The sequence below is a fragment of the Myotis yumanensis genome, unplaced genomic scaffold (assembly GCF_028538775.1).
Source record: "Myotis yumanensis isolate MYYU_CA2020_CCGP unplaced genomic scaffold, mMyoYum1.0.hap1 SCAF_9, whole genome shotgun sequence".
NCBI lineage: Eukaryota > Metazoa > Chordata > Mammalia > Chiroptera > Vespertilionidae > Myotis > Myotis yumanensis.
In genome coordinates this window covers 35910036-35928743 of record NW_027223760.1, presented here as the reverse complement: position 1 = coordinate 35928743, position 18708 = coordinate 35910036, and the positions used below count along the sequence as shown (strand labels likewise).

Sequence of the window (18708 nt, the reverse complement as noted above, 5' to 3'; positions counted from 1 at the left end):
GTAGGGAGCGGGAAGAGTCCCACAGAGTCCCTTTTCTCAGTCTAAGGCTTATAAAGGCTGAAGTTCCTGTGTCCGAGTGGTTTACTATAGTAACTCCTGGGCTCAAAGGTTGAACCTCACATGGGACATGTGAGGTTCTCCCCACTCCTTCCCCATTGTTCCCCTATTCCCTCTGGGCTTTCTTCTTTTCCATCTGAATGAAGGGCTCCCTTCTCTTTATTTTGTAAATATAGACCTTTTTTGGCTACTTTCATTCCCTTGTCTTATGTAAATGCAACTGTTGCTGCTCCCTTGTCTTATGGAGATGTAACTGTACCTGGCTTCCTTGTGTTATGGAAATGACCTTCTCCCATTCTGCAGCCCCAAGCTTTTACATGGACCCCAATTCTAAAAATCCCTAAGCCTGCCTATGTTCCCCCAAAATTCCTGCTTCAATAGTCTTTCTGAAAGGTTTCTGAGGCTCACAGAATTCTTATGTTGTATCCAGGAACTGCTGTGTTCCCAGCTCTGAATACATACTAGTATAATTTGATACCTTTAAAATGACCAGACTCTGCATCAGAATCTTGGTTAAATTACTATTGTAAAGCACCATGCATTAAACTTCTCTTTTATTCAATACTCCCTTTTCACTTCCCCTTTTGGGGACATGTGAGTAGAGAAAAATTTAAAAACAATTATAAATAGTTTAATAACTAATTATAAGTGAAAGGGCGAGGGCTATGCCCTCCATCTTGCCTGTATCCTCCATGTTGGGGCCACGTGCGGCCTTCTTCCCGGAAGCCCAGGCCTCTGCAGGCCACGCCCGGGATTTTAAACTAACCAATAACAATCAAGGGAAGTGCGCGCCATAGATATGACCACATCCTGTGTAACAGGACCCAGCTTGCACCTGGCCAATCGGCAGAGCACAGTCCATTCTCCTCCCCTCTTTGTCTGTAAAGTATATAATGTGTGTTTAAACTCTTGATCGGGGCTCACAGCCACTGCTCTGTGCTCAGAGTAAGCTGCGAGTCCCAGCATGCTGGTATCAATAAACCCTTTGCTTTTTGCATGAGATCGTCTCTTGGTGCTCTGTGAGTGCGGCTGGCGTTCCGGGCGTAACATAAGGAAACATATGTGTATGCATGGCCCAGAAAAATAAATATAATGTTGCTGGCTTTTCCAATCACAATTTCTTCCCTTTTCTCCTTCAGCCCAGCTACCACCTCCAGATAATGCCTATCCAGATTTGGGGGTTGATTATGTTCTTGTTTTTCTTCTGAGTTTTGCCACCTAAAATTATAATTGTGCATCCCTAAAAATATATTTAGGTTTTATTTGGTATAGTGTTGTAATGTACCCCGCGAATCACAGAAGGATGCCTCAAGAAGTCGAATTAAAGAGTCACATTTATTGCAATCTGGGACTATGAGGGGACATTCCCAAATCTCATAGTAATAAGATGGTGGCAAAACCAGACTTATATAGGCAAAAATCACAAAGGTATTGATTACATCCCAGGGTTTGGAATGAGGACCCTGGTTTGCACAAAGCAGTTACAGAAGCGAGATTGAGCTGATTAGTTATCTACAAAGGTTGTTTATAGTTTTGGGTCTTTGGACCTCTGAGTTGACAGAAACATTATTTAGAGCCCTCGGGTCTTGGGTCCACTGAGTTGACAGAGAAACATTATCTGGAACCCTCAGGTCTTGGGACCACTGAGTTGACAGGGAACGCACCATCTGTGGACACTAAAACAATTTAGGGTAATTGTGCTGTCCTGTTTCCCAGGTACAGAAGAATGTGCTTCGATAACCAGTAAGATCACAATCAATGGGATAGTCATTCAATCAATAAGGCATTCAATCGAATGGGATGATTTATACAATTCAGAAAATCAAAATAACCTGTCCATTGTTAAACAAAGCAAATAGGTACCATACTTCAATAGAATCTCAGAAAAAAATACTAACATATTATTTTATGTCTTAATACTTTCAATCTATTTTATATTTGATTCAACACTTTTTAAAAGCATCTGTTTCTACATTCAGTCTTCATTGCTGTATTGTATTCCATTGTATGAACTCAACATGATAGGTGTGAATTTTCTATTCTCTTTTTTTAAATTCTTTATTGTTTAAAGTATTACATGAGTCTCCTTTTTCCCCCATTGACTTCTCCCCCAGCACAAGCCCCCACCCATCCCCCCTACTGTCTGTGTCCATTGGTTTTGCTCATATGCATGCATACAAGCCCTTTGGTTGATCTCTTACCCTCTCACATCCCAGTGTATTTTCTATTCTTGGTGGATATGTGAATTGTTTCTGGTTTGGGGTTATCCATAAACTCTCTTAAGTATTCTCCCTGTGTTCATGTGTAGAACCTTCTCTAAAGTTTACATTTAGGTGTGAATTTAAGTCAAAGGTATGTAAATATTAGATTTCACTATATATTAGGTCAAATGCTTTTTCAAAGTGGTTGTTTCAATGTACACTCACACCAGCAGTGACTAGGAATAAGCATTGATTCATATCTTGTCAGCTCTCAACATTGTTAGGTTATTAAAAGAAATATTGGCCAAGCTGGTGGATGTGTAATAGTAAAATAAAGCCAGGGACAGGAAAAGTTGGATGTAACACAATTGCTGATTGCGTCTTGAGTCCTGAACTACTTACCTGAAGACACTCCAGCGAGTCCTTAATTTCCCAATAAAATCATGTAATGTATAATAGTGAACTTTTTGGTTCCCATTCATAACATTATGAGACATTATCATAAATAATATATAAAGGTGAATTTCCTTGCCCATTCTAAGTTATCATATCATTAATGAAATTGAAGTCTCCCCAGTTTTTTTCTACATAACATCCTTCAGATATCTCTCATGAAACTTATTAAAGCATTTTTCTTTTCCTGAATTATCCCTTCTCTTTCTGATAAGCTTTTCTGTTTTATCTTATTCTTACTTGTTACCTATGTTAGCTTTTCCTCGAATGCTTGTAAGGCTGATGTAGAACTCTGCATGTGGGGAGGCCTTTTGCCCGATTACCTTTAGTTTAGAAGAAAGTGTGGGAATGGAGGCAATTTTAGGGAGATCCTCAAAACTCGGGGACATTCTTCTGCAGTTTTACCATCCATTTTCTCTGTATTTTATTTGATCATGTGTGGACTTTTTCTAGAAGAAAAACTGCTGGTTATTTTACAGATATAATAATTCCCACGTCAGCTGAGTCACACTGATTCCTGTTTCTTACCTTCTGTCTTCCTATTCAGAGTCTTGCAAGGTTTATGCAAAATAGGTTGGATTCATTTCCTACTTTTTCTTTGAGCAGTGTCTGCTTTCTTTATTTACTTTTTACTTCATAAATTTGTTAAAATTTCTTGTTTTGTTCTCTGATATTATATATACTTTTAAAACTTTTTTTTTTTTACATTGGAATGAGGACTCAGGAGGATGGAGTTATTACAAACATGCTTACAATCCAATATCTTATTCTGGAAGCCAGTTATATATTTAAAATGTTGGCAAATAAAACAGTTGGATATTTTTTTAATTCTTCTATATTAATGGATGTTTTACTAGTAAATTGCCTTTTTCCTATGCTTTTAATTTCCTTGTGTTTCCATTGCTTACCCCATTGTTAAATGCCAAGCTGCATAAACTGCTGTTTTCCTGTCTTTCTAATTTCTGCCTCTTCATTTATATGATAAAACTTAATTATCTCTGACGAAGCTAATGTAGGCAGAGGAGAAGAAAAGACTTGGTAAAGGTCCCACACTTGATTAACATAAACCCAACGCTGATTATTGACATGGATTGAATTGCTGGAAGAACTTATGCTGGAAAACATGGACTCAGGTGCAATATGCTACAGGGAATACCAGCTGCAGTAAATGCAGTGCGTGGTTTCATATCAAGTTTTAAGTCACGCATCGACTTCTGAGCTGAACTGCAAAATTTTACAGTTCAATACTTCATAATTTCTGAGTTTGTGCCATTGATATCCAAGTTATAGAAATATCCCGACTCATTAACTCATCTCTGAAATTATTTCCTATATTACTATGGATTTCTTGGAAGACATGGGAACATTCTTCATAATATTGTTCAGAAAATGGCTGTGACAGGAATCAGTCAAGAAATGTACATCCCAGGCGTTCACTGCACTATTGTCTGTGTCCGTGGGCAATGCATATATGCATTTAAGTTCTTTGGTTAATGTCTTCCCGCCCCTCCTCCCTATTTCCTTCTGAGATTCCTCAGTTTGTTCCATGCTTCCACTACCACTCCCTGCCCCCAACACCTGAAAAAATTAAAGAAATGTATATCCCCATTATAATGGGCCTTTTCTGTATGGGTCTTGCTCAAAGTACGTAAAGCAACCTCACTGGTCCTTTCAGGATTTTTACTCTTTTTATTTTTAAATTTGTTTTATTGCTTAAAGTATTACAAAGAGTATTACATATGTCTCCTTTTTTTTTCCCCCCTTGACCTTCCCCCAGCCTCCCCTACCCCACAGTGTCTTGTGTCCATTGGTTATGCTTATAAGCATGCATACAAGTCCAGCGGTTGATCTCTTACCACTGCCCCTCACCCCCCAACCCTCCCCGGCCTTCCCGCTGTAGTTTGACAGTCTGTTCGATGCTGCTCTGCCTCCGTATCTATTTTTGTTCATCAGTTAATAATGGTCTTTATTATCTATAAGTGAGTGAGATCATGTGGTATTTTTCTTTCATTGACTGGCTTATTTCACCTAGCATAATGCTCTCCAGTTCCATCCATGCTGTTGCAAATGGTTTTTTACTCTTGAGTGTTAGAATTTGTTAAAGAACAATGTAAGGGGGAACCAAAATTCATACACACACACACACACACACACACACACACAAATGACATTGATTTTATTTGGTGTAAATTATTTGAGTTTATAATAGAATAATTTTAGTTTAGACACACTTTCTTTTTTCCTGATGGTATCTCTATAGGGCGATTTTATGATCACAGTAAGTTATCTTGGTTCTTATGTCAACAATAATCTTTTTATCCCTCAGGTAGTTATAATTCTCTGCCTTTGACCTAAAACAAGGACAGGAGAAATACAGAAAACATTAAAGCATGCCTTTTAAAACCTACCATAACAGATTGCTTTATTTTAAAGATTAAATGCCTTAAAATCTAGTGTTGGCTTCCGTTAAATAAAACAGAGCAGTCGATATCTAGAGTTTGAATTCTACGTACACATGTATTTCCCAGGCTTTTTGAAAAATAATCTAATAAACGTTAAACCAATAAAGCATACACTTGAAGATTGCTATTAAATTGAAATAAGGGAATATTAGTGTTTACTATACTTTGATAACTATAAAGCTCCAGTGGTATTTTTTTATTCTAAATTTAAATTACTTTTACTCCCAAGGTTTTCATGAGGCATATTAAATGTAAGATGAAATGGGCTTAGTAATTGTAAGTTTTTCAAGTATGTTTGTGTGTGCACATGCGTCTTTTTAGCACATTTACAACAGCTTATTTGAGCAGGTATTGTTTACCCTTTCCTGAGAGAGGGTCAGTAAGCTTGGTGTCATAATACAGATTATGACAAACTGAGCAGTTTGAACAGCACCAACATGGTCATTAATTCTGGGGGTCAGAAATGTAGTCTGAGCAGCACAGGGCTCACAGGAAGTGTTGGCAGGCGTCCTTTCTGGAGGTTCTAAGAACTGGTTTCTTTGCTCATTTGTGTTAGTAGAATTTAGTCCCTTGTGGCTACAGAACAAAGATGCCTGTTTCCTTGCTGGCAAATCAAGAAAATGAACATAAATATTTTAAAAAAAAGAATCCCTCTTTCTGCAATATCACCACCACCCCCAACCGCCTTCCCCAAGCAGGCATGCATCTCCCCTCTATCACTGTACATTAATTTGCATCTCCTAAAATTTTAGACTATGCTTCACAGAATACCTGCTCTTTTTGACTTGCTTTTTTCATTCAGCACCTTTTTTTTGAGATTAATTTATATTGTAGGGCATATCAATAGTTCATTCTTTTCATTGCTGAGTATTATTCCATTTTATACACACACACACACACACACACACACACATATGTTGATGGATATTTGGGTTGTTTCCAGGTGTTGGCTATTGCACATGAAATAGTATAATGGAACTAGAGGCCGGGTGCACGGATTTGTGCACTAGTGGGGTCCTGCACCCTGGCCTGTGCCCTCTAGCAATCTGGGACCCCTCTGGGGATGTCAGACTGACAGTTTTGGACTGCCTGCGGGGATCAGGCTGAAACCAGCAGCCTGACATCCCCCGAGGGATGTAGTGCGCAAAGCAACAGACAGCCAGGGAGGAGCCTGAGCCTGGGCCAGGCGCCACGTGCTCCTGCTCATCCCGGCCCCTCTGCGCCTGCCACCACCACTCAGTAATGCTGCTGTGGAGGCAGGAGAGGCTCGCACCATTGCAGCTGCACTTGCCAGCTATGAGCCCGGCTTCTGGCACCTGTTGGTCAGCTGAGTGGTGCTCCCGCTGTGGGAGCGCACTGACCACCAGGGGGCAGGTCCTGCATTGAGCATCTATCCCCTGGTGGTCAGTGCGCGTCATAGCTACCGGTCAACTGGTCTTTTGGTTGCTTAGCCTTTTATATACATACATATAGATGACTGAATAAGATGGTGTTGTCTGTTTAAATATTTCAATAGACTTTCAAACTGTTTTCCAAAGTATTACATTTATACACATTCTACCCGACACTTAATATGTTCAGTCTTTTTCACTTTAGTCATTCTAATGGTTTACAATAGTATTTCCTTCCATTTTAACTTTCTTTACATCAATGACTAATGATTTAAGCATCTTTCCATAGGCTTCTTTATCATATGTTTTCCATGGTGAAATATCTGTTCAAATTTTTGGCCATTTCAAATCTGAATCATTTTCCTTTTGAGTTTTGAGAATTGTAAAAATATATAGGGGTGGGAAAAAGTAGGTTTACAGTGACAATATGAATAACACAGACATTAATTAATAATAATACAAGAATAAACTCTGTGTTTCATGTACTCACAGCTGTAAACCTACTTTTGTTGAATACCAGATTATAAACCCATATTTCTTCATTCTCTGTGGGTTGATTTCCTATTTTGTTAACCTAAGTTTTGTTTTTGTTTTATCCTGATCAGACTTAATTAAAGTACTCAAGTCTTCTCTAACAGATTTCTTTAACTTAGTATCTCAGGTTATGAGAAGATAAAGTCTAAGTCCCTTGGATTTCTTAAGGGCCCAGGTTCCTTGTAATATTTGATTCTTAACCAGAGTTCTTTTATTGATGAACATCTTTAATTGATTGTCATTTTGTAGATTTGAGGATAATAATATACAGACTTCAATTAAGCCAACATATGGAAAAGAGGAAGGAAGAAAAATTAGGTTTTCAGATATCCTATGATTGTGGAAATATTAATTGTGATAGTTTGTATTATTTATCTATCATATTTAATGTGATATAGTATTTCCCATGTACATTTTTATATTGTAATAATTATGTATACAAAGGAAGAAAGAGCAATGTGATCCACATAAAGTATATTCAATATGAACCTATTTATAAACAAACTACCTTTATGGCTGCATTTGAAAAATATCTAAAAGAATATATAATTAAGTGTAGAAACTAATGAGTGATTTTTCACAAAGTTGTTGGATAAAATATGTAAAATAACCTGTTGAATTTCTATATACCACCTTCAAGTTAAAAAATTAAAGTTGTGACAGTTTGTAACTACAGCATTAGTGAATATATATTGATATAGTAATGTCTATAAACACAGAATATATTAAGTATTTAGAGATGATGCTAAAATTGTTCAATACATATTACAGAAAATTTAAAAACAAATTTATATGAGAACTAAATAAATGGAAAGATGACTCAGAGATTAGAAGACAATATTTTAAACATGGCTGCTCTACCTAAACTGAATAATAAATCTAACTCAAACCCAGTAAAAATTCCCCCAATAAAGTAAGCCTATGTATTTGGATATTTGGGGACATTAGTAAGCCTATTATAGATTTTAAGTGGAAATGAAAATGGCTATAATAGCTAAGCAGTTTTGAGGTGGGAGGCCTTGCTCTAATTATAATGAATTCACAATAATTAAGATAATGTGGCAGTAGTACAAGATAAAAAAAATGAAGATAATAGGGAATCTACAAATAGGACCTAACATACATGGAAATTGATTTATCGTAAACTAGAGGCCCAGTGCATGAAATTTGTGCACTCGGGGGGTCCCTAAGTCTGGCCTATGCCCTCTCGCAGTCCGGGAGCCCTCGGGGGATGCCCGACTGCAGGCACAATTAAGTGACATGAGAAAGAGACTTAGACTCTCATGCATCTACTTTGAAAGCACAGTCTTCTCTCCATGAACCCACACTTACAGCTTTATGAGGAAGTTCCTATGAAAAAATGTCTGATGAAGAAGAAATTTATATTTGGTTTATGAATGGTTCTACATGATATACTAAAAGTGGGCAACTAACATTATTCCTACTCGGGCATTAAAAAGAAGATCATGAATGAAGAGAAATCTTTCAGTAGGCATAACTTTGAGAAGTATACATGGTTGTTTACTTTCCCTGAAAAAGAAGTAGAGAAATATTACATTCACTTCTTTTATTTTCTTTTTTTGGTTAATCCTCACTGGAGGATATTTTTTCCATTGATTTTTAGAGAGAGTGGAGGGGAAGGGAAGGGAAGAGAGGAGAGAAATATCGATGTGAGAGAGCCACGTCAATTGGTTGCCTCTTGCATAAGCTCCAACTGGGGTGGGGAACCTCCAACCCAGGTACATGCCCTTGACTAGAATAAAACTCTGGACTTTTTGGTTCATGGGCTGACACTCTAACCACTGAGCAACACTGGCCAGGGCATTCTGTCACACTTCTTTTGAATGATGGATGGCTAATGATTTGTTGAGTGGCCATAGACTTAGGAAGAAAAATACTTGAAAATCGGTGACAAAGCGGCTTGGGGCAGACCTCATGGAATGAACCCAAAGTGAGATATTTTTATCTTTTGTAATGTCCACAGCAGGCAAGGTTCCTACTAATCATGTGGACAAGATGGCCCATTGTGTGCATGCCAGGGAATCTCTTTGCCCAGCCATTGCATTCATTGCTTCAAAGAGCTGAGGAAACAAGTGGCTGAGGAAGGGGGCATGGAGATTATGCAGGGACTCAACAACATGGGCTTCAACTGACTGGGGATGATGTGGCTGTAACTACTGGTGAGTACCCACCATGTCAACAACAGAAAGTGACACTGAGCCACCAATATGGTAACATTTCCCAAGTGAACAAGCCAGCCAGCTGGTGACAATTTGATTACATTCGATACTTCTGTCACAGAAGGAGAAGCAGTTTGTTCTTTTTGGAATAGACACACATGCTAGAGATGGATTTGCCTTCACTGTCAATAATAATCCTGCCAAAATGCCTTTCAAGATTTTGGGGATTGCTTTATCACAGTCAGGGAATTCTCCATGGTATTACTTCTGAACCAGGAAATACATGCAGAGCAAACGAAGGGTAACAGTTGACCCATGCACATGCAAGTCGTGGTCCCTACTCTACATCCCCTGCCTGATAGAAAGGTGCAATGGGCTTGTGAAGACTCAGGTAAACACCTTGCAGGTATCTCAGGTTATATCCTATAGACAGAGTTTATTTCTGAACCTAATCTACCATTATGTGCTTCTATTTCTCCCACAGCTAGAATTTGTGGGCCCAGGATCTAAGGAATGGAAATAGGGCTCATTCCTCTTTCAGAGAAACTGCTCTCATAACAAACTATAGAAACAATCCTTGAATGTATTGTCTTCAGGAGTCACTCCTCATGTTATTAAACCTAATGAAATACAACATTGGCCTCTGATGGAAGTCTTAGTTCCCTAAGAAGAAATATTTTCACTGGGGATACACAGGGACAATGCCAAGGGGAAACAAAAATGTATTTCTTACAATCCCTTTTCCTTAATGTTAAAGTTTGTCAATAAGAGGACATTGCATGTGATTCTGAAGGCAGAGAAGGAGCAGAACCTGTGATTCTAAGGAGGTGTTTGTACCAGAAAAGAGTATTTAGTGTAAGTTCTTAAACTCCTCAGTTTACTAATTTCGGTTTAAGTCTAATATTCAATATACTGTGACATTTTATTTGACCACATTCTGATATTCAACTGTTTATAGTTTCTTGATTTGTTTCACTAAATGATTCAAAATGATGAGACCCATATACTAGCATTCAATTCCTTATTCAATCACTCTAATGGCTATTTCTACAAAAGGTATTTCTACAAATACCTACAATAATATGTCAATATATAAATTATCATCTTTCATTAAAACCACCCATGTTCTATATCTTTAGTGGTACCTATAAGCTATTAAAATCTAAAATATCATAAGAGGCCCTGTCCAGCCCTAGCTGGTTTGGCTCAGTGGATAAAGCATCGGCCTAAGGACTGAAGTGTACCAGGTTTGATTCCAGACAAGGGCACACGCCCGGGTTGGGGGCTCAATCTTCAGTAGGGGGCCTGCAGGAGGCAGCCGATCAATGATTCTCCTTCATGATTGATGTTTCTATCTCTTTGTCCCTTTCCCTTCCTCTCTAAAATCAATATAAATTTTTTTTTAAAAAGAGGCTCTGTCCAAATTCTACATCTCCCATGAAAATTTTCCTTGCCATGTTTTCCCCCCACCCTTGATCTATACTATACCAGCATGCAGCCCATACTTTACAATATAGTGCTTACATTTTTCCTGAAACATACCTAAACTTCACCATTGGGAGAATGGCTGCATCAATTGTTGGATTTGAAAGAAAGAAATTGGTGTCTAGCATTTCCTTTTGAGAACTTCTTAAAATCCATCCTATTCCCCTATTGGTAAATATATAGTGGGGGCGGGGGAAGCAACAAATATTGACTGCAGAAGAATGATTTCCAGGTGGACCCTCTATTTGGAGAGGTTGAACAAGAAGTGATTAAATCAGGAAAGTCCAGGTACCACATGCAGACTTAGCTCGCTACACAGAGGATATTGAAGGATTCAGAGTCCTGGCACTGCTCTGTCAGTTTCCCTTCTATTGGACTCTGAGGATTAGAGTGAATCATGGGAGGGATTTTCTCTAAATCAGAAGGCATATGGAATGTCCTCACTGAAGCCAGAGGCTGCTTCTGCTGCTTAGCATCTGGAGCCCTGCCTGAGGCACCTGCAAGCACTACAGAATGAAGTTAAAGCCCCCTGACATCACCTGCCTCCTGATTTTTCCTCAGGCTGATTGTCAACATTTATCTATTTGTAAGTAGTGATGACTGAAAGGTTTATCTTCAGGATTACCAACATTGTTTATTGTTCTCTGTGGAGGTAGAAATCTACGAATTTTGGGTAAACCATCCATCCTTGAGAAATGATATTTACATTTATTCCTAATATATGGTTTCCTAAGTGAAATGAAGTTCAGCCCCAGGAACAACCGGAGAGCAATGGAAATAAAGAGCAGGCCATGGTTAGCACAGAGCGCTTAAAGTTTGGCTGATTCCTTTTTCCGGTTTCAGCAACACATGTATTTGCTCATTTCTTCAAACACTTTTTGGGCCTAGCAGGTAAGTGTTAGCCTAGAGATTTCAAAGTAACAAAAATTACTATCATGATTACCAAATATCACTGAGAAGAAAAGTGCTGTCTTGATTGTTAATGAATCTCAAAGTACCCAAATGACAGATCTGTGAGGTGGGTTGACTTAAATGGGCACAGATAACCAGCTCCCAACTCAACTTGCCTCTTCCCTAAATTTCTTACTTCCTGGAATAACCTCTCACTTTTGAAACATGACAAATTAATGGAATCCTCTGATGAAAGGCCAGAACTAAGAAGAGTGCCTCTGGCAACAAATTTGGGTGAAGAGATTGAAGAGGAAAAATAAAGAAAATAAACCAACAGCTAGTTGTAAAGGATAAACTGGATTTTATTCCAATATTAAGCTGTACCACAGAGAATACACTGAGGGTTGTTTCATAAAACTCCTGCTTTAAAATGCTGGCCATTCAGACATAATTGTAAACCAGAAAGATAGAGGACTGATTTAACACACTGGGATTCAGAACCCGAGGCAGGAAGGAAGATATAAGTAGATATTCATTGTGCAGCTTGGGATTCTTAAAATGAGAAAAATATTGAGGTACCTCGCTTCTATTTCTAATACTCTATCCATTTGCATTTCTTATTTATCGACTAAAACTCTAGAGCATGTTTTATCCAACATAGCAGGGTAATAGTCAAATTACCACATATTGGGCAATCACTGTGATGTTGGAAGTGCATATATATTTATAATTGTTTTATCTTCCTGGTGTGTTGACTCTTTTACCATTTACAATAACACAAAAAATGTTAAAATACTTAGGAATAAAGCTTAAGGGGGAAGACATACTGAAAACTTCAAAATATTGATGAAAGAAATTAATGAAGACACAAACAAATGGAACGACATCCTATGTTCATGGATTGGAAGATTTAATATTGTTATAATGCCAAACTACCCAAATCCATCTCCAAATTCATTAAAGTACTATGAAAATTCTACTGATATATTTATAGAAATAGTAAAAACAATTCTAAAAATCATACAGGATCTTGAAAGATCACAGATAGCCAAATCAACCTTGAGCTATCACACTTCCTAATTTAAAAGTATATTATAAAAATACAGTAATTAAAACAGTATGATACTGGAATAAAGACAGATGTATAGACCAATGGAACAGAATAGAGAGCCTAAAAATAAATTCACACATATGTGGTCAATTGATCTTTGAGAAAGGTGCCAAGGATCCACATTAGGGAAAGGATAATTTCTTCAAAAATAGTGTTGAGAAATCTGGATATACAAAAGCAAAATAGTGAAGTTGGACTTTTATTTTACACCATACACAAGACTCATATCAGTCAGACTTCAATGCAAGACTGAAATTGTAAAACCTCTAGAAGAAAACATGGAGGAAAAGCGTCATCAAGACATTGTTCTTAGTAATGATTTTATGGATATGACACCAAAAACAGAAAACAGAAGCAAAATTAAACAAGAAGAATTGCATCAAACTAAAAAGCTTCTGCACAGTAAGGAAAATAATTGACAGGGAGACATGGCAACTTTAAAATACTTGCATACCATAAAAATGTATGAGAATCTCCTACAATTCAATAGCAAATTAAAACCCCCCAATAACTAATAACATCATTAAAATGGGCTGAAGATTTGAATAGACATTTCTCCCAAGAAGACATACAAATGACCATTATATATATGAAAGGACTCTCTTTTTCACTAATCATCATGAAAATGCAAATCCAAACCATGATGAAATATCACACCTCTAAGGATGGCTATTATAAAAAAAAATCTAAAGACATCAAGTGTTGGGGAAGATGTGTAAAAAACTGGAACCTTTGTACTCTATTCCTGGAAATGCAAAACTGTGTAGCTGCTGTGGAAACAGTGTGGAGGTTTCTTCAAAAACTAACAATAGAATTACTATACGATCCATCAACCCACTTTTGGATATTTAATCAAAAGAATTGAAATCAGGATGTTGGAGAGATATTAGCATTTTCAGGTTCTTTTGCATCAGTATTCACTGTAGCCAAGACATGGGAGCAGCCTAGATGTTCATTGAGTGATGAATGAATAAGGAAAGATGTATATATTTATAGTATAAAATTATTCAACTGAAAAAATCTGCAATATGTGACAACATGGATGAACCTGGAGGACATTATGTAAATGAAACACAGCTGGTACTTCAATGAACAACGTCCTTTCAAACAACTTAATTTCCTTATAACATTGATTAGATGCTGTAGAAACTTAACTCTTGTTTATATCAATTAACCTATAGTATGTTGGTTTCATTATATGTCATTTCACTTAAAGTCACAGAACCTAACCTAGACCTTAAGTGAAGACTTATAGTGTAATCCAGTCACAATAGGATAAATATTGAATTATTACACTTAGATGGGGTATCTAAAATAGTAAAATTCATAGAGTCAAAGATGGAGGAGGAAGTGGGAAATTGCTAATTAACATGCATAAAGTTTCAGTTATGCAAGATGAATAGTTCTGGAGATCTGCTGTGCAACATTGTGCCTGAAGTAAAAAATATTGGTTCGTACACTTAAAAGTCTATTAAGACAGTAGCTCTCATGTTAAGTGTTCTTACCACAATAAAGTAAAAGAAAAAAAACAGAAAATGTACCCCTAAAATGTATCCCTAAGTCCTGTGGTCAACTGAGTCATTTTCCCTTTCTAGTGGTAGGCTGTTAAGACCTCATCACCAATTTATCTCTTTAATGAACTTCAAATGAATTCATCTTACATTTTGTTCAGCTCTTTTGAGCGCCTTCAAATTGGAGAGGGGTAGCTGGTCTGATGTATTGATTGAAAGATCAGTCGGGAGCTGAAAACCAGGTATTACAGGCTTTATTAGGAGAAAGACCTGCCGGGCTGTCTCGCAAGGGGAGAGCAGCAACCCGTGCAGAGCTGAGCACTCCTTTTGAGGGGAGGAATGGGAAGGAATGGGGTTTAGGGTACTTGGCGCGTGCTGATTGGTGGCTTAATGTATGGTCCATATAAGGGACATAGTTAGGAACAAGGGCTTAGGGTATTAGGCAGGTCCTGATTGGTGGTTCAATGTATAGTCCATATAAGGTACATGGTTAGGCACTCAGGTATTTCCGGGCTGCAAGTTACGTCATACTCTGCCCACCAGTTGGGGGAAGGGAGGATCTATCATTGATAACTGCCATCCCCCAAATGTCACATACACTTCTATTTTTTACAAATTCTGGGTTGTGGTTGTCGTTAAAACTCTCAAAGATTTGTTTACACAACCCCTTTCTCCTTTTTGCCTTATTAGTCCCACCATAGAAATAAAAACGTATGTGGTTAACCACAGCCTCAGAGTTCAAACAATCCTCTTTGTACAAAGATTATTTCCCAGTAGGAATAATCACTTAATTATCATCACAGGAGGCAGCCACCCACTTCTTCATTATGATCAATTATTTTCTAGCTTCCCCTTTGCTGTGAGCAAGCATTTCAAGACCTTTCTCTCCAGATAAATATGGACTGAAGTTCTGAAGGTCCCTAAGTTACCTAATATCTCTCTTTATACATGTTGACATTTAAAGATTCTATTTACCAATTGTGGCACATCTTATAATTAAATACTGAGGGAAGCTCCAATTTCTGAATAATCAGGCTTTAAGACATACCAAGATCATGATGATAATGTTTGGCTCTCAGATGTAGGGCAGTTCTTCAAGGCCACCTGCACATTCCTCTTTTTTTTTTTTCACTTTCCCTAGAAGACATAGGGTACAATGCCAGCTGAAAAATAAAGTTCAATCTCTTTTGAAACCCCTTAAAATGAATGCCATTTTCTCTGATTACGAACAGAGCATTTTTGTGATGCCTCTGAAAAATAGGCAAAAGTGAGCAAACAATCAACTCAACCAAGAGTTTGATTTTCTTCCTGATTTCCACCCTCCACCAGGTTTTTTTGATGGCCACTCTCCTAGCCTCTGACCACTTGGACCCAAAGCCGGTGACACGCTTTTTGTTTTTACTAAGTGTCACTCATTTGGGGGGATATGTAATTAGTTTTCAATTGCTGTGTAATAATTACACCAAAATGTAGTGCCCTATTGCAAAACTATTCTAAGTTTTGCTTGTGATGGTCTGTTCTCTGGCTGGTCTGACATTGTTTCACTCATAGAGTTCTAGTCATCTAGACATCTAGCTGACTCCCTGGGGCTGTGTGGTTTGTGATGGCTGCTTTCACTTGGGTGGCAGTGGGTGCTGGCTGTTGGCTGAGCTACACCGTGGCAATATTAGTCTCAGCAATGGTGCAGATCACAAATCTCTTAAAACCAAGGCTTAAAAATTGTTTCTCTCTCATCCATGTGTCTCTCTTCTATTTATGTTTCTCTCTCTTTCCCTCTCCCTTGCTCTCTCTCTAAAAAATCAATAAAAACATAAAAAAAAAAAAGAAATTTACAAGACAGGGACAAAGTAACTCCGTATTTATCCCAGCTTGGCTTTTAATCTATGTCACGCCTGGTTCATGCCCTGGACACCTGGGGAAAAAATTGACCAGTTTTATCTCATTCAATTGGTCAAAAGGAGTCACTGGGCCAGTCAAGATGGGCCAGGGGGAGACCAATGTCCCCTGGTAAAGAGAGGAGCTGTGGAGACCTTGTGGCTGTGGTCAGTCTATCTGTGTCCATTCACATGAGGTGATGGAATGCTCAGACCTCAGTTTCCTGCTATTCATATGGATATGAACTCACAGGGAATTCTGGGCACGTTGCATATTCATTTTCTCTCAGTCCCTTTCAATCTGTTTTGTAACAACATTTTTTTTTCTTTCTCCTGCTTTTCTCTTCAAAGTTTTCTTTGACTTAAAGGACTCCTAAAATTAGCAATTTTAATTTATCTCCCAGAGTAAACGTTCTTGAAATCATATTTAATTTACCTTTATTTTCCTTACCTTTCATTTTCTACCTCCAATGTGGAAAAATCTATTTGAAATACCCCTTGATTCTCTCAGCTGTTTATAGTCCCAGCCTGACCACCACAATCATATATGTACATTAACTCAAGACCCTGACAGCTGGCTTCTCTTTTACTATTTTTCTCTCTATTTCACCCATATAATTTAATTATACATCCTAATTCACTGCTACTCTAATTATTCCTCTCTCTTGATCAGAATCCTTGAGCAATTCTCTCTTATAGAGCAAGATATTCTAAGAATTTCCAAACTTTTGAGGGGTTTTTTAAATGATTTGCTTCTACCTATTCAATTTTACTATTATATCAATATGTATCTTTACTTCCAGGTTTTATCACCTCATATGTTTTTATATACGGCATATTCATTTCTGAATTTTTATATTTGCTAATCTATTAATCCCAAATATGAAATGATTTTCTTTTTTTTTGTTTGCATATCAACCTTCCTTAAAATTTGAATTTATTTATACTTACAAGCTTACCATTTAATGTTTAAGCGTTTACAGTTTCATGTTTCCTTTTCATTCTCCAATATTTACTGAGTTATTACTATGTGACAGGCACTGAAATATGTGTCTAGGATACAGAGGTGGACACAAACAAAAAAACGACAATGCCCCTTGTATCTAATAGTTTAATGGAGTGGGGGATATATTAATAACAATCATATAAATAAATGTATAATCACAACTGGATATTTTCTTTTAAAAAGAGTGTCTAGTGCTATAAAAACAGACTTTAATATGGAGCTGACATCTTGGGTTAGGGAGTGTTCCCTAAGAAAAAGTTGGTTAAATTGATTTATGGATTAGTTACATTTGAAAAGTAACTAACTGACAAGAAAAGAGAAAGAGATATTTGAGAACAGGGAAGAGTTTGTAATTATCTGTGGTGAGAAAGATAAAATACAGAAACTCAAGGTGATCCCTTTGACTTGAATACACAAAGAGTAGCATGATATTCTGAGAGGAGGCTGGCAACCACAGATAATTTCTATTTAATGGTAGGTGGACCGTTCTAAGAAGGTCATAGGCAGGGTAAAGTCTCAGTTGCCCACAGAAGTGAACTCTATAATGTAGTCCTATTTTTTTTTTTCATTTCTCATTTTTCTCTCCCCTTTCTGTTATCTCTATTATTATGTACACATGTGGCCTAGTCTTGAACTTTGCTTCAGAGAAGCCCTGGCTAAGGCAGGAAGCAATCTCTTTTTTTAAAAAAAATGAGAAAGGTACACTGTGGTCAGAGGTTTGAGATAGTTGATTTGAAAGGAAAAACTGAAAAACAATAGAAATCAATGCCCACATTTTTTTTTTTTTCTGAAACACACATTAGTATTTTCTCTGCAATTAGGTTATATCCCTAAAAGTAGACTTATACTTAATAATCCTTGTGTTTTTTCCTAGAGCACATTTTGAGTACATGACAGACACTAATAGATACTTGTTGATTTTCTAATAATGGCAATTCATTATGAATTGCTGTTTTTTAGTATGGACTATAAAATCTTACATGTGTTTGTATTGTATTTTCATTAAAGAAAAAAAACTTATAGGAAAGATATGTGCTATTAATCCAAAAGAATGTGTTTTTGAACATAGGATGATGGATTTGAATGTTTTTGTCACTATGACTGTTATTATGATTACCCTTTGAGACCTGCATAAATGTAATTGTTATGAATTCCGAAGATTGGACTGCTTTTACTTTTGTTTTTTTCTGACATAAAGCAATTGGTTGTGTTCAGTGCTATTGTAAGTCAGTATGAGAGAAATAACAATAAGGCAGACATTAATCAAATGGAGTGCCTATGAAGAAAGTACTCACTAAATTATTTTAGTGTGCCCAGATGATGATCAATTTTGGATAACAAAAAATATGGTGAGCAACTTTTTTTTCAGTGGTTAAAAATATGAATTTAGGGAGTTTCCAGAATGGTGCTATGAGATCTTCAAGGACCCTCTCCCCAGTAAACAGCCATAACTGGTAAAACATATATAGGTATATTTTTTAAAATCCTCACTCGAGGATATTTTTCCATTGAATTTCAGAGAAAGGGAAAGACAGAGAGAAACATCAATGTG

The 18708-nt window shown here is 37.2% G+C and overlaps 1 pseudogene; it reads left to right on the top strand.

The window, feature by feature from the left end:
- Nucleotides 1-16044: 16044 nt before the first annotated feature.
- LOC139017126 (small nucleolar RNA SNORA48) lies at nt 16045-16192 on the top strand (annotated as a pseudogene).
- Nucleotides 16193-18708: the final 2516 nt, after the last annotated feature.